The sequence below is a fragment of the Ambystoma mexicanum genome, chromosome 8 (assembly GCF_040938575.1).
Source record: "Ambystoma mexicanum isolate Mex_15411 chromosome 8, UKY_AmexF1_1, whole genome shotgun sequence".
Lineage (NCBI taxonomy): Eukaryota > Metazoa > Chordata > Amphibia > Caudata > Ambystomatidae > Ambystoma > Ambystoma mexicanum.
The window spans coordinates 139,729,054-139,742,188 of NC_090929.1; positions in this window are offsets into that span (position 1 = coordinate 139,729,054).

Genomic DNA, 13,135 nt, shown 5'->3' on the forward strand with positions numbered 1-13,135 from the left:
CTCTGCCAGCACAATGATAGACTCCAACAACAGGTGGCGATGCAGGAGAGACTGATAGAGTCTAGTAAGGCCTTAACTGAGGAACTGAAGGTGCAGGCTCTTGCATTGCAACAGGGAGCAGGGGCGGATAGAGATGAGGTTCGCTGGGAAAGAGAAACTCCTGAGCATAACCCCAGGAGCCCTAGTACCAGAGGCCTTTATTTCTCTCAGTCCCTGGACTCTGCCACCCCCATGTCCCCTGGCGCACATGAGCACAGGGCCACAGGGATGGCAGATTACTATCCAGCCAGAAGCATGGGGCTCATAGGCCAGTACCACCCAGGAATGGAGGGGCGGGCATCCGGGTATGGGCACCCAAGCACAGTGCAATTTGATGGGGAACCCCAGGTGAGTAGGCCCATTAAGGGCATCCTGAAAACCTCTGCCCAGTTAGGTCAGTGGGGGGGGTACCCATCAAATCCTGGCAGCAAGGATGGATCAGAAGACTCCTCTGAACGGTACAGGACACAGGAGACCAGGTCCCCACATTCTGCCAGCCATTCCCAGGCTCTCAGAATCCGGGAAAGCCTGGAAGATCAGACAGGAACCTCTGGGAGCAGTGCCTCTGAGTCAGAGGACGAATGGACGAGGGTTACCCGAACCAAAAAGGCCAATAAGGCAAAAAGGGCCTTGATTAAGGACCCATTGAAACAGATTAAGGCAATCAGGAGTGTCATCACGCCTTATCATAAGAACGCCAAGTACTCTGTTTGGGAACACTTGGAGCTCTATGAGCAAATGATGGAGACTTTTCATTTGAAGGACAGCCAAAGCTGTAGCTGTATCCAATATGTAAAGTGGACATTCTCCCCAGAGTACTCCAGTTTCTTTGCAGGGCTGGAGGACCAAAATCATTCCAGGTGGTCCACCTAGAGGGCGGCCATATTAAAACATTTTTCTGTTCACAGAAATCCCCAAGAGGCTCGCAAGGCAGCCTACAATTTGCAGTGTGGGGCGGATCAGGCCCCACAAGAGTTTGTGCAAGAACTGAAACGTGCCTTTGCGCAGACCACCAGAAGGGTGCGCACAGACAGCAGAGAATTTGTCAATACATTTTTCCATGCCTTGCCCAAATATATAATGACCCAGCTCGTGAGAGATTTTCATGAGAAAAGATCTTTAGAATGGGTCATTGAACAAGCCACCCGCATCTAAGAGGTGCAGAAGCCAATAGAAAATAAAAATAATGCGCCCAAAAACCCCAAAGCCAACAACACCCCTGCTGCTGCCAAGGTGGCAGAGGTAAAGGTCACCCCCGTTTTAGAGTTGGAGATGGGGGGGCCTAAAAACCTACCTGCACCTAATAATACTAGGCCCAGAAGGTCCTCGGGCCAGTCACAGACAGGGAGCCAAGGAGGCAGCCCCACCAATGGGGTCCCTCGCTCTCCTGATTATGTAAGTCCCCGTTACAAGGGAAATCGACCCATCCTGGGTTATGTGTGGACTCCTCCAGCCCAAGGGGGGGGATCCAGCCAAGCACCTAACCCAGGGAACTTCCCTCCTAACTTCCCACCGGAGGGCAGAAATTCTCCAAATCCTGGGCAGAACTTTTTCCCCAGGTATCCACCCAACTTCCAACCCCAAAATCCTCCACCCTTCTTTCCCCAATTCCCTGAGCCCAGACAACCGAATCCGGGAGAGGGAAGGCCAAGGGTGGAGGGGTATCAAAATCTTCCCAACCAGGGGTACTACCAAAGAAGGGATAGCTACCCTTCCCGGGATCAGCCCAGGGGAGAAAACAGTGCCCCGTATCAGCCTGAGCGGGTTTCCCAGTTAGAGCGCCAGGTTCAAAACATGGCGCGGGATCTGGGTCACATACTGAGGGCTCAGCAGAACCCTCAGATCGGCATGCCGGCGCAGAACGCACCCAACTCTGGACCTGGTGCTCCAGAACAATGACGGGGGCAGCACCCCGATAACTCACCGGTTCCCAGGGAGGAGGCACAAAGGGAAGGGGGGTGTAAAGCCTTGGAGGAAGCTTCCTTCCTCACTTGTAAACAGCCCCTGGAAACCCAGGAACCGGAAACAAAATCTCTTGCCCCTGAAAGTCTGCCTCCGAAGGAGCAGAGGGGGGGTAGGAGAAACAAAAGACCCAAACAGACTCAGTTTGAGGAGGAGGTACAGATCTTCCAATTTGAGGGAGAGGGATCCTCAGAGGATCCTGGGAAAAGGATCTTCTCCTTCAGAGAGGGGGGAACTCCTCCCAAAGAAAAATGGGTCCCTAGGGATGCAAATCCAGACTGGGGAGATGTGGAGACTGAGCTACCACCGCCCACCATCTCATCCCAGAACCAACAGCAAGAAAATCCCCTGGTTCAAGCCCATCCTGGTGGCTGCCTCCAAAAAGGGGGGGGCGGCCCGGAACCGGAGCCAGGGGAACCCACAATGGCTCTGATCTCCAGTTGCCAATTTTTTCTTTCAGATTCCCAAGGCTCTCCACAGAATTCTGCCCAAATCTCTTCGCTAGCGATGTCCAAAACCAGAAAGTTAGCCCACCAGTTGTCCAAAAATGTGCATTATCTGTGCCCCCTTGAGGAGAAGGAGGGAAGATACTATGCCCCGATACAAGTACAGGGGCAGGGTACGATTTCAGCGCTGGTGGACACGGGATCTCAAGCTACCCTTCTGTCCAGAAGGGCCTTTGACGAACTGAATGCAGGAAGGGGAGGGAATTACCAAATTCCTCTCACCTCACTTCCTGGACAACTCCAGAACTTTGACGGGAAGGAAATTCCCGTCGAGGGGACGGCAGACTTGGACATTAAAATTGGGCGACACAAGTTGAAACACCCAGTCATAGTTGTGACTCCAGAGGGCACCCCTTGTTTACTAGGGAATGACCTCCTGAGAAGGTTGTCACCCCTAATAGATTGCGTAAACAAGGTCCTCTGGACCCAGACTAGCCGACCAATAAAATTAAAACAGAGTGTCAACCATGTTAGTTTAAACGGCACCTGCCACATGGTTGAACAAAAACCTGACCAAGTAGAATTTCACTTCCAGAATAGCCAAATTCCAGACGTGACAGTAATAGCAGTAGGACAACAGACTGGTGATGGAGGGTCCTCTCTATTTCTGAAAATCAACCTTCCTTCCAGTCTAAAGTGGTACTCCACGCTGGAAGGAAACACTCTGTGATTCTATACTACTCCACAATCAGAAACTCCCACTCCTATAGTCCAGAAGGATGTGAAATCAGCTCAGAGCCTGGCTGATATTCAGCAAATTGGAGAGCAGTTGTTCATCCCTGTCCAGTTATATGATGGGAAGGACTCTGTTCTCGCTCGAGTGTGTGTGAACAACGGTAAGAGCTTCATCAGCGAAGCCATGTTCCGCCAACTCCCAAAAGATCCAGCCGTTCCCACATTCAAACTGATAGACAAATGGGAAATGGACCTGGAAGCGCCTAATTCCAAACATCTCCTGCCAAGCAGGTGTATGCTCAAAATCTCCATTGGCAACAAGAGCATAGTCCATAATTGTTGGGTCGTGCGAGACGTCACTGCCGCCTTTTACTTAGGCAGTGACATTCTCAATCGCTTTGCCATTAGTTTGGACCTAATAAACTTCAAAGCTTGGTCCCGATTAGCGGATAATCCCATGGGCTTTGATGATCCAGAAAAAGCATTTAGGTCAGCTCAATTGCTACCTTATGCAGTGGAAATTCAGATCAAAGAGGAAGTCACCATCCCAGAAAGGACCCGACAATTCTCCCTGGAAGTGAAAGTTAAAAGAGGACAACATTTGAAAAACCCTGATGCTTACATACATCTAAACGCTTCTCTCCAACAGCAAGGGTTGGGGGTAAACCCAACTCCATTAGTCAACATAGAACATGACACCATTCCAATAGAGGTGGATAACAGCGACTTAAAGAGTATTACTCTAGCCGCAGGCACCATTATTGGAATGGCGGTTGATGACCGACATTTTTCCATAGATTTAGGTAATGAACTGTTAGGGCCAATCCCCAAGGACTGCTTTGACAGTGACAGTGATGACAATACAACACCAGACAGGATTTTTACCCGGCATGGGGGGAACTTCCTGGTGTACACTTCTTGCCCTTATGGTAAGGAAGAGGTGACTTGTGACTTCAGGAGGGATGAGGTGATTTTCCAGGTCCATGAGGGCTGCCTTTCCCACCTGAAGCCTCCAGTCCAAATCAGCACTCTGACCAGGGACTTCTCCACCCAGCTGGAGGAGGCCGCTGAAATAGCCAAACCAGAAGTCTTTCCAGGCTTCAGGCAGATGGTGGAAGAGAGAGTCAACCTAGCTGATGCCTGTGTGACTCTGGAACAAAAGCAAAAGTTGAAACAAGTTTTCTTGGATTTCCAAGATCTCTTTGCGGTAGACTCATATGACTGTGGTCGCATTGACATCCACACAACAACAATCCCCACGGACCCTGGCATGACTCCTGTGTTTGTGAAGCAATATCGCTTGCCTCTCGCATCAATGGAGTCCCTTACTGAAATAATTAAGAACCTTGAGTCCCGGGGAATAATCCGTCCAGTTCACAGCACCTTCAATAATCCGGTGCTGGGAATATTGAAGCCAAACGGCCAGTGGAGACTCTGCGCCGACCTCAGGGAGCTCAACAAACGGGTCCATACTTCCCGATGGCCTCTGCCCTACATTGACCAAGGGCTGGCCCAGATCCAGGGGTCACAGGTATTTACTGCAATAGACCTGACCAATGGATACTGGACCGTGGCGGTCAGTAGGGAGGACCAATACAAGCTGGCTTTTACCTTTGGGGGCCAGCAGTACACATGGACCCGGACTCCCTTCGGATACCTTAACTCCGGTAATGAGTTCAATATTTTCCTACATAAGGCCATGCCCGACCTGGGTGCGAGGGGTAACCTGGCTTATGTAGATGATGTCCTCATCAAAAGTTCATCTGTGGAGGAACACATAGCGGAGATCCGTTATGTTCTGACGCAGTTGAGGGCCGCCGGAGCAAAACTTTCCTTTCAGAAAGCACAGTGGTGTAGAACCCGTGTTAATTTCTTGGGGCATGAGATTACTCCTCAGGGTCTCTGTCCCCAGGAAAAGAAAGTGGAAGCACTTCAGAAACTGAAAGACCCCGCAACTCTGCGGGAACTAAGGAGCCTCCTTGGACTGACTAATTACAGCAGAAAGTTCATTGAGGGCTACGCAGAGATCACCAGACCCCTGATTCATCTCCTGAAGGGTGGGGTCAAGTGGGAATGGGGTCCAGAACAAGCCGAGGCAGTAAAACAACTCAAAAGAAGCCTCTCACAAGCGCCTTGCCTAGCTTACCCTGTCAGAAACAAGGAGTTCTTCCTGGAGACGGGGTTTTCAAATACGTGCTTGACAGCAGTATTATATCAAAAGCATGACAAGGTCAATAAAGTAATCTCCTATGCGAGCAAAACTTTATCCTCTGTGGAGGAAAAATTCAACGATTGTGAGAAGGCACTCCTGGCAACGGTGTGGGCATTGAAGAATTACCGCCCGTTTATCCAGGGGGAACAGATCATAGTGGAGACTCCACACCAGCCTCTGCAATATCTCCAAAGTGATAGAATCCGGGCCGGAAATGTGAGTAATTCCAGAATTACTTCCTGGATTCTGTCAATGCAAGGCTTTCCTGTGGAGGTCAGATATGGCCAAAACAAGAAGAGTCCCCTCGCGCAAGGTCTGGCTGACTTGCATGATTGCGCCAGAGAAAACTGTCTCGAGGACGAAAGTGTAAAAATCAAGGACAACACGGAGGCATACCTTACTTCCCCACACAAAGTCTTTGAAGAAGACAAGTGTGAGCGAATGCCCACTGTCTATGTGGATGGATGCTCGTACCATGTTGACAACCACGGGGAGAAAGAACTGGTGGCCGGCGTAGGGAATGCATGGGTGAATGAGTCCCCAGAACCCTCCGCTGGATACAAAATTGGTCCCCGAAGTAGTCAGGTGGCAGAATTGATGGCTGTGCATCAAGCCATCCTCACTGCTGTCCAGCATCAACTCCACGAACTGGTCATAATCACAGATTCGGATTATGTACGGAACGGGTTCTTGGAGCACCTGGTTAATTGGAAAACCAGAGGCATGTTATGTGCTAATAACAAACCCTTGAAACATGGGAAGTTGATCCAAAACATTGATGATCTGGTCACCTCGAATGAGATGACCATCTATTGGAAAAAGATCAAGGGTCATTCCAAAGTAGAGGGACCAGACAAAACTGGAAATGACTTGGCTGATCAGCTGGCCAAAACCGGGGCCATCCAAGGGGATCTAATTGAGAATGAGTCCCTGTTGGGGGAAATCCAGGTCACTGCTATCACTAGGTCCCAGACAAATGCTCACAACGACCTTTCAATTGCACAATGGAGCAAGGAGACCCCTGATGCTGATTTGATTACAGCTCAGAAGGGGGATCCAATAATTGGTAAATTTTACCAGCACCTTGAGGACCCTGAGAACTTTCCCCTGACGGATACCGATTACATTGGGAAAGAGGACCTAAGAGTGTTGATGAAATGTCCAAAAATGTTCCGAATCCAAGACGGTTTGCTGGTAAGGAAATCCAAAGCTGGCCACGATCAGTGGGTGGTTCCTACCTCATTCCGAAGCCTGATATTAAGTCACGCCCATGATGCGGCCACCGCCGGTCATAGGGGGTTTCACACAACACTGGAAATCTTAAGAGAGGTTGCATACTGGCCACACATGGGGCAGGACCTCGACCAATACTTGAAGGGGTGTCTTATGTGTGCACAATTTCAGCCATCATCCCTCACGCACCGTGCGCCTCTCCAAAAGAGGGGGATGACCCTGCCATGGTCAGATTTACAAATCGACTTCGTAGGCCCCGTGATTCACTCTGCTAGAGGAAATAAGTACATGTTGACTGTGACATGCTTGTTTACCAAGTGGGTGGAATGTCTCCCAGCCCCAAATTGCAAGGCAGAAACAGCAGCTGCCCTGATGATTAACCATATCTTTTCCCATTTTGGTCTACCTCAAAGGATTGAGTCAGACAGAGGTAGCCACTTCACCAGTGAAGTAATGACAAAGATGTGGGAGATACTGGGGGTCAAGAGAAAGCTGCATATTGCTTATAGACCAGCTTCTTCTGGAGCAGTGGAACGCTACAACCGGACAATTGTGAGCATATTAAAAAAATTTGTGGCAGATTCTGGACCAAGTTGGGATATCCGATTACCTCTGGTCCTAATGGCCATCAGATCTACCCCTTCATCTGCAACCAAAATGTCACCATTTGAGTTGATGACTGGACGCAAGATGGTGCTTCCCCAGCATTTGCTCTATAGGACCCAAGAGCAGACACTGATAAATGCCTCCACTACTCATGAGTATGTGGAGAATTTAAGGAAACACCTCCAACATGCTTTTGCTTACGCTCAGCGGAATCTAGAAAGATCGGCTGATAGCATGAAGACCCATTATGACCTGAAAACTTCCAGGAAGGAATATCAGGTGGGAGACCGGGTCTATCTATACAACTTCCAAAGGAACCAGGCCAAACAGCGAAAATTTTTGCCTACATGGAAGGGACCCTTTGAGGTTATAGACAAAATCTCCCCTGTGGCCTACAAGATCCGCATCCCCAAAGGCGGTTTGGCAGAGGGGGAAGACAAGTGGGTCCACATAAACCAGTTGAAGTGTTGCCATCCCAGGCACACTCTGCAACAACTGGAGGAATCCTCTGGAATCCTAGAGGGTACTGTCTCAGATTAATTCAGTTCTAACTTAAAATATCCGACATATCGCCAATCAAATTCTGAGTTTCTGAATGTGGGTGTTTTTGTTTTTGAATGCAAAAAGAAATGTGCATGTTCATATGTTTTGACTATAAATTTATATGCCACCCCACTATATCAATGGTGGGGGAGAAATGTCCATGAATAGGTATTGCCGCTCTTCCTTTGTCGTCCTAGGAGAAAGAAAACCTGGAGACGGGCCAAGGAGGACGATCCGGAGACCGGGAGCAGAGACAAAGGGGCCCAGTGTACCGCCCAATACTCCCATCAGGACCGGCGAGGAGAACCGATCGATCCGACCGGATGGAGGAAAAGTGCTGAACTGTGCCATCTATTGGAAGAAGATGAGGAAACATCCCAGGTCTTGCGAGTCCCATCAGTGAAACAGAATGGCCATCGCAAGAGGGGGGCTTGTGGGATGTTTTTACCCATGCATCCAAGCCCTACCTAAAAAACTGTGCAGTACTGACATGGAAAACATCATGATGGCCAGAGCTTCCCAGAAAATGCACAGGGAAATGCATGAAGAATAGGCTGCCACTCATTTTTGCTGATGTTATGGGCACAGAAGGGCACTGCCTAAAACCACCATTGGACTACCCACACAGTAGTCTGAAACCATTGGGAATGGCAATGCTGATTGCCAAAAGCAACCTAGAATTGTGGGGAACTCATTTTCTTAAATCCCAAAAATGGGTGCAGTACCAGTACTCACCACTATCAGAAAGCCTGCGTTTTAAAACAGCACCAGATTTTTTTTATATGTGTAAAACTGAATAAATGAATGAAATGAACCCAAGGCAAGCCAAAGAAAGACTTACTGAGAGGTGGATACAATCTAAAGTTATATTCTGAAGTGACTTGAAGGTTTATAACAAGACTGGCTGAGCTGTGGATTTCAGCAGTTTAAGTAAATTTGGACTGAAAGACACTAAAAACCTAAATGTTTAAAAGAAATGAGTGACCTACTTTGAGTGTCACATAGGTTGCAATTGTTTAAATGTCATAGTTTAAATTTAGAATCAGCATCCTAGCTGCATATGTAAGAAATTGTCTTGACTTAAACTGGGGAACAAAAGTGACATTAGCTGGGGCCTGGCTTAAGGAACTGAATTCTGCCCACCAGCTACCCCCGACAGGAGATGAGACTTGCACAACAGCTGTGTTCCCAGGCCTAGCTGTCCTTTTGCTGCTCCCACCAAAAGGGATATGACACTTCTCTGATTGAATTACCTGGGTTCTGCAGGAAATTGAACAAAGCCCTGTCCTGACTCAGGCAAATGTTTTATTACGGGGGCTGTAAAAGTGGCTACCTCCTGGAAATAAAGGGGAGGAGCACTGCCTGTGAGAGCAAGCTGGCTTGGCAAAACTGGAAAAACCAGAAATTCAACCTTGTGCTGGGGGGAAACCACACCCCCGTAGCCAGAATATGGTTTTAGAAAAAGATGAATAACTCATAGAGCGGACTTGTGAAAATTATTTAAATGATACCATAATTCTTGTGATTTTTCTGCCAACATTTTAAGAGGTTTTTCGAACCGGTGGCATGATCTGGGGGCAAACTAGCAGTTAAGAGGGTATTACTTAAAAGGTATGCATGTTAAAAGTCTGATACTTTATCAAGTAATGTCCATACTCCTTGCGCACATTTGTATAAATTTGGGGTAATGTCCGATATTGCGAAACCAGTTAAAAAGTGCAAATGTCGCCATTTCTGAATGCAAGCTCCCAGGAAGAGCAGATTTGGACACGGTATACCTCTTGTGATATGTGAAGGGTGCATGTAATTTTAAACAAATGTGTACCTGTGCAAATATGTCTTTTGGGTCAAAATATAGATTGTGTGTAATTTGACAGGGGTGGGTTCTCTGTACCATAAACAGACCTCATCATGATGACACTTCATTTCATTCCCCCAATCAAGGGGAAGCGGATGAAGTGGCCAATGACAAGTGGAGAGGGGTAGAGCCTAGTGATGCTGCACACACACCCATTTTCAAAACACATAAAAGCAGACAGTCAGGACAGATAGAGACCTTCAAATCCATTTGCTGCGGGACGCTCTGCCGGGAAAATCCATACTTTACCTCCATCAATCTCTAGAGAAAGCTGTGCAGAAAGATCCAGACTTCAAATCCATCAATCTCCAGAATCCAGAGAGAGAGAGAGCTGACTCAGATCACTGTGAAGTGCAGAGACCAGACCAGAGTCCAGTCTAAAACCTGACCAGATCCGTGGCGAGGCCCATTTAATTCAAGAATATAGTGTGAGTACCTAGCAGAACTGTGCAGAACCAATCTCTTAGTTAAAATAATCTAATCCAAGCTATTTTAATCTAAGTAGAACTGCCTCCTAACTGTCACCTGTCATTTGTAAAGCTGTCACCTGTCATTTTCTAGTTGCAAGCTGCACTTGTCACTTTGAACTTTAAAATTTCAAATCCGAAAAACTACCTTTATTTAATCGTTCATAACTCCGTGACCGTTTGTGCTAGAGACTTGCAGTAACTTTCCTCTGAAAGCTGGGAATCGTAGCTTTCCTACGAACCTAGAACCGCATTCCTACCCCCGATACTTTTGCCGCAATCGTGAAAAATGCACTCGCGAATTTGCCGCGATTTGCAAATTTCTCAACGTGTGAAAACAGCAGTTTTCTTGCTTTCAGTTGCCAACAATTCGTTTAACCTGCTAGTTACTCCTAGATCCTTGCTAAAGTGAGCCTGAACTCATCCCAAGTATATACCACTCACCCTGAACCTCTAGAGGGAATTAAAAGCATTTTAGCATATTTTTCACTTCATTGCCAGCACATATAAAAGCATTTTGGGCCTGTGTTTCCAACTTCTGTAGTCTAAGCTTGCTGGGGTGAACTGAATTACATTTGATTGCATTTCTGAGAACTGTGTGCTTTCCTTCCATTTCCTTGCATTGCATAAAGGGGGGAGGGGATTGCCAGAGAAAAGTGATTACATTGTTTTGTTGAACGCATATTGAGTATTTTCTGTACTGCATTTTCATTCCACCTTGCATCCATTTGAAACCATAAAGTATTGTTGCTATCTTATCCATCCTATAACCACTCATCATTGATTATAAAGAAGTGTGCTAGTGCCAGACTATCCATTATTGATTACTGCTCAGATTCAGTGTGATATTCAATTATTAAATTATTATAAAGTGTGATATATATATCTATTGTTTAAATTATCAAATAAACCTTTTAACTTGCAAAACAGAACTACTTCTTGGCTCAGTGGGGTCAGGGGGATTCAAAGAGAGGGGTGTTATATAGGGGTAGTCATCCAGAACGCATGAACTGGACATAAAGATATATCAATAAGGGTTTCCATTCAGTATCCCAGACTAGGCATTGACTTAGCTGTAGTGTTGAATTGAATCCTCTTACACCTACAAGAAGCATCCAAGATTGATCTAGGGGCTGCTCGGGTGACCTCTGACCCCAAAAGGGCCATCTTTGAAAGGCATTTTCACCACTAGAAAGACTCCTCCTCTTAGCCAGCGCTGTTCAAAGCTTTCTTATGGACATGCTTTCTTTCTATCTACCAATTGGGGGCACTGTCCTCAAATCACGTGACCGGGATCCGAGAGCTAAAAGCGACGGACATCTGAAGGTAACTTTGCCCACCGGAGTGCCCAGGAGCAACTTCTGCTCCCAGTTTCCCATGGACCTGCTTCCCCTCCATGCTAACCAACAATTAGGGGAGTTTGTCTCATTTCACGTGACTGGGTTCTTGGAGCTGAAAGCAGTGGTCATCTTAAAATGACTTTGCTCTAGCACATAGTTTAGTAGCTCTTTATGCGTGCCCAGCCCATGGGTGTCCAAAGTTAAGGTGGTTGAAGTAAAGGGCAGTCTTCCAGCCTACTTCCCTCAGCCTCTTGCCTATGATCCTTTGCTTTGTGAAGTATTCTCCAAATGGTATGAAGATTGAATGGCTTCTTTATTTCATTCATACAAATTGTACATAATTAAGACCCTACAAACACGTCACCTTCCAGAACCAGCTCCTTCAAACATCTCACACAGAACCCCTCTCAACCTTCCATGTTCCAAATTCTAACCATATCATTACAGTAACAAGGAATAGAATAGAATACAATACATTAATTCCCCCTAAAACAAAATGGCAAACACAACTATGTACAGTAATCTTCAAAACTAGCAACTGGCTAAAAGAAATGGATAGAAGCCAAACAAAAAATAACAGTACATAGTGTCCATAAATTGTCCTTATTTCCTGCAAGGAAACAACATATTAAACACAGCAAAATTATGAAATGCATAACAACCTGCATTTGTTAAAGGAATATTTTATTATGCATCATGAACTCCAGAAACTTATTAGGTGACTTACGCACCTTCACACTCTATGTTACAGCCTTATGAACAGGAGCAACACCTTCACCGACATTACTACTGTCACTATCACTGGTATCTTGAACCAAAACATTGCCACTGTCACGTAACAAAGAATAGTCCCAATTAACCCACTCTCTGCCATACCTTCCTTTCACAACTTTACAACTCTGTTAAGATTCCACACAGCTCCACTTTCCATGGTCATAGCGCTCTTAAAACACTCAATCACCTTCATGGGACTTGAATATTTGGAGGCTCCTTTATGGCTCCCATTGTCTCTTTTCACCTTCACCATATCCCCAACATGAAGATTTGCTCCTTTGGGGAGGAGCAGCTGAATGCCTCTGCAGGAAGTCCCGCCCCTATTCTGCATATATGTTGGAAACCGGAAATTGCGACATGTGCAACGCCAGTGATGATGCCAATCACATGAAAAGCCTTTGAGACAAGGTATCCACTGAGAAAACCCTATGTTATCTATCCCCAAAGAGATGACGTCTCCTGAGGAAGATCCCTGAAGAAGTGTGAAGATGTGAAAAGGAGAGGCTGGTGACGTCACAAGAAATGAACGTGACGCACTGAGAAGGATGACCGAAGAAGAGAAGGCATAGATCCTATATAATTTGATGGTGAAGTAAAGAATCGAGAAGACTTTCTTATGTGGAATGAAGATTGCACGCGTGAAGAAGCACTGCAGAAAATGCAAGCCGTTTTATAACTGTACAGATGACAAAACGCAAGTAGATTTAGTAATCGCAAAGGCTGGCTATACGTAGTAAATACTGAAGGGTGAGTATGTGAGAAACCTTAAACTGGCTTGTGCGCAACCACTCAAGAGTACAATTGGACAAAAAGTAGGGCGGTGTGCTGCAGATGTGAGGAAAAAGGGGTGACTTCTCACAATCACCTGAAAACTGAGCAAGACAAAAAATGCGTAACCTCACATTCCGTGCTCACTCTTT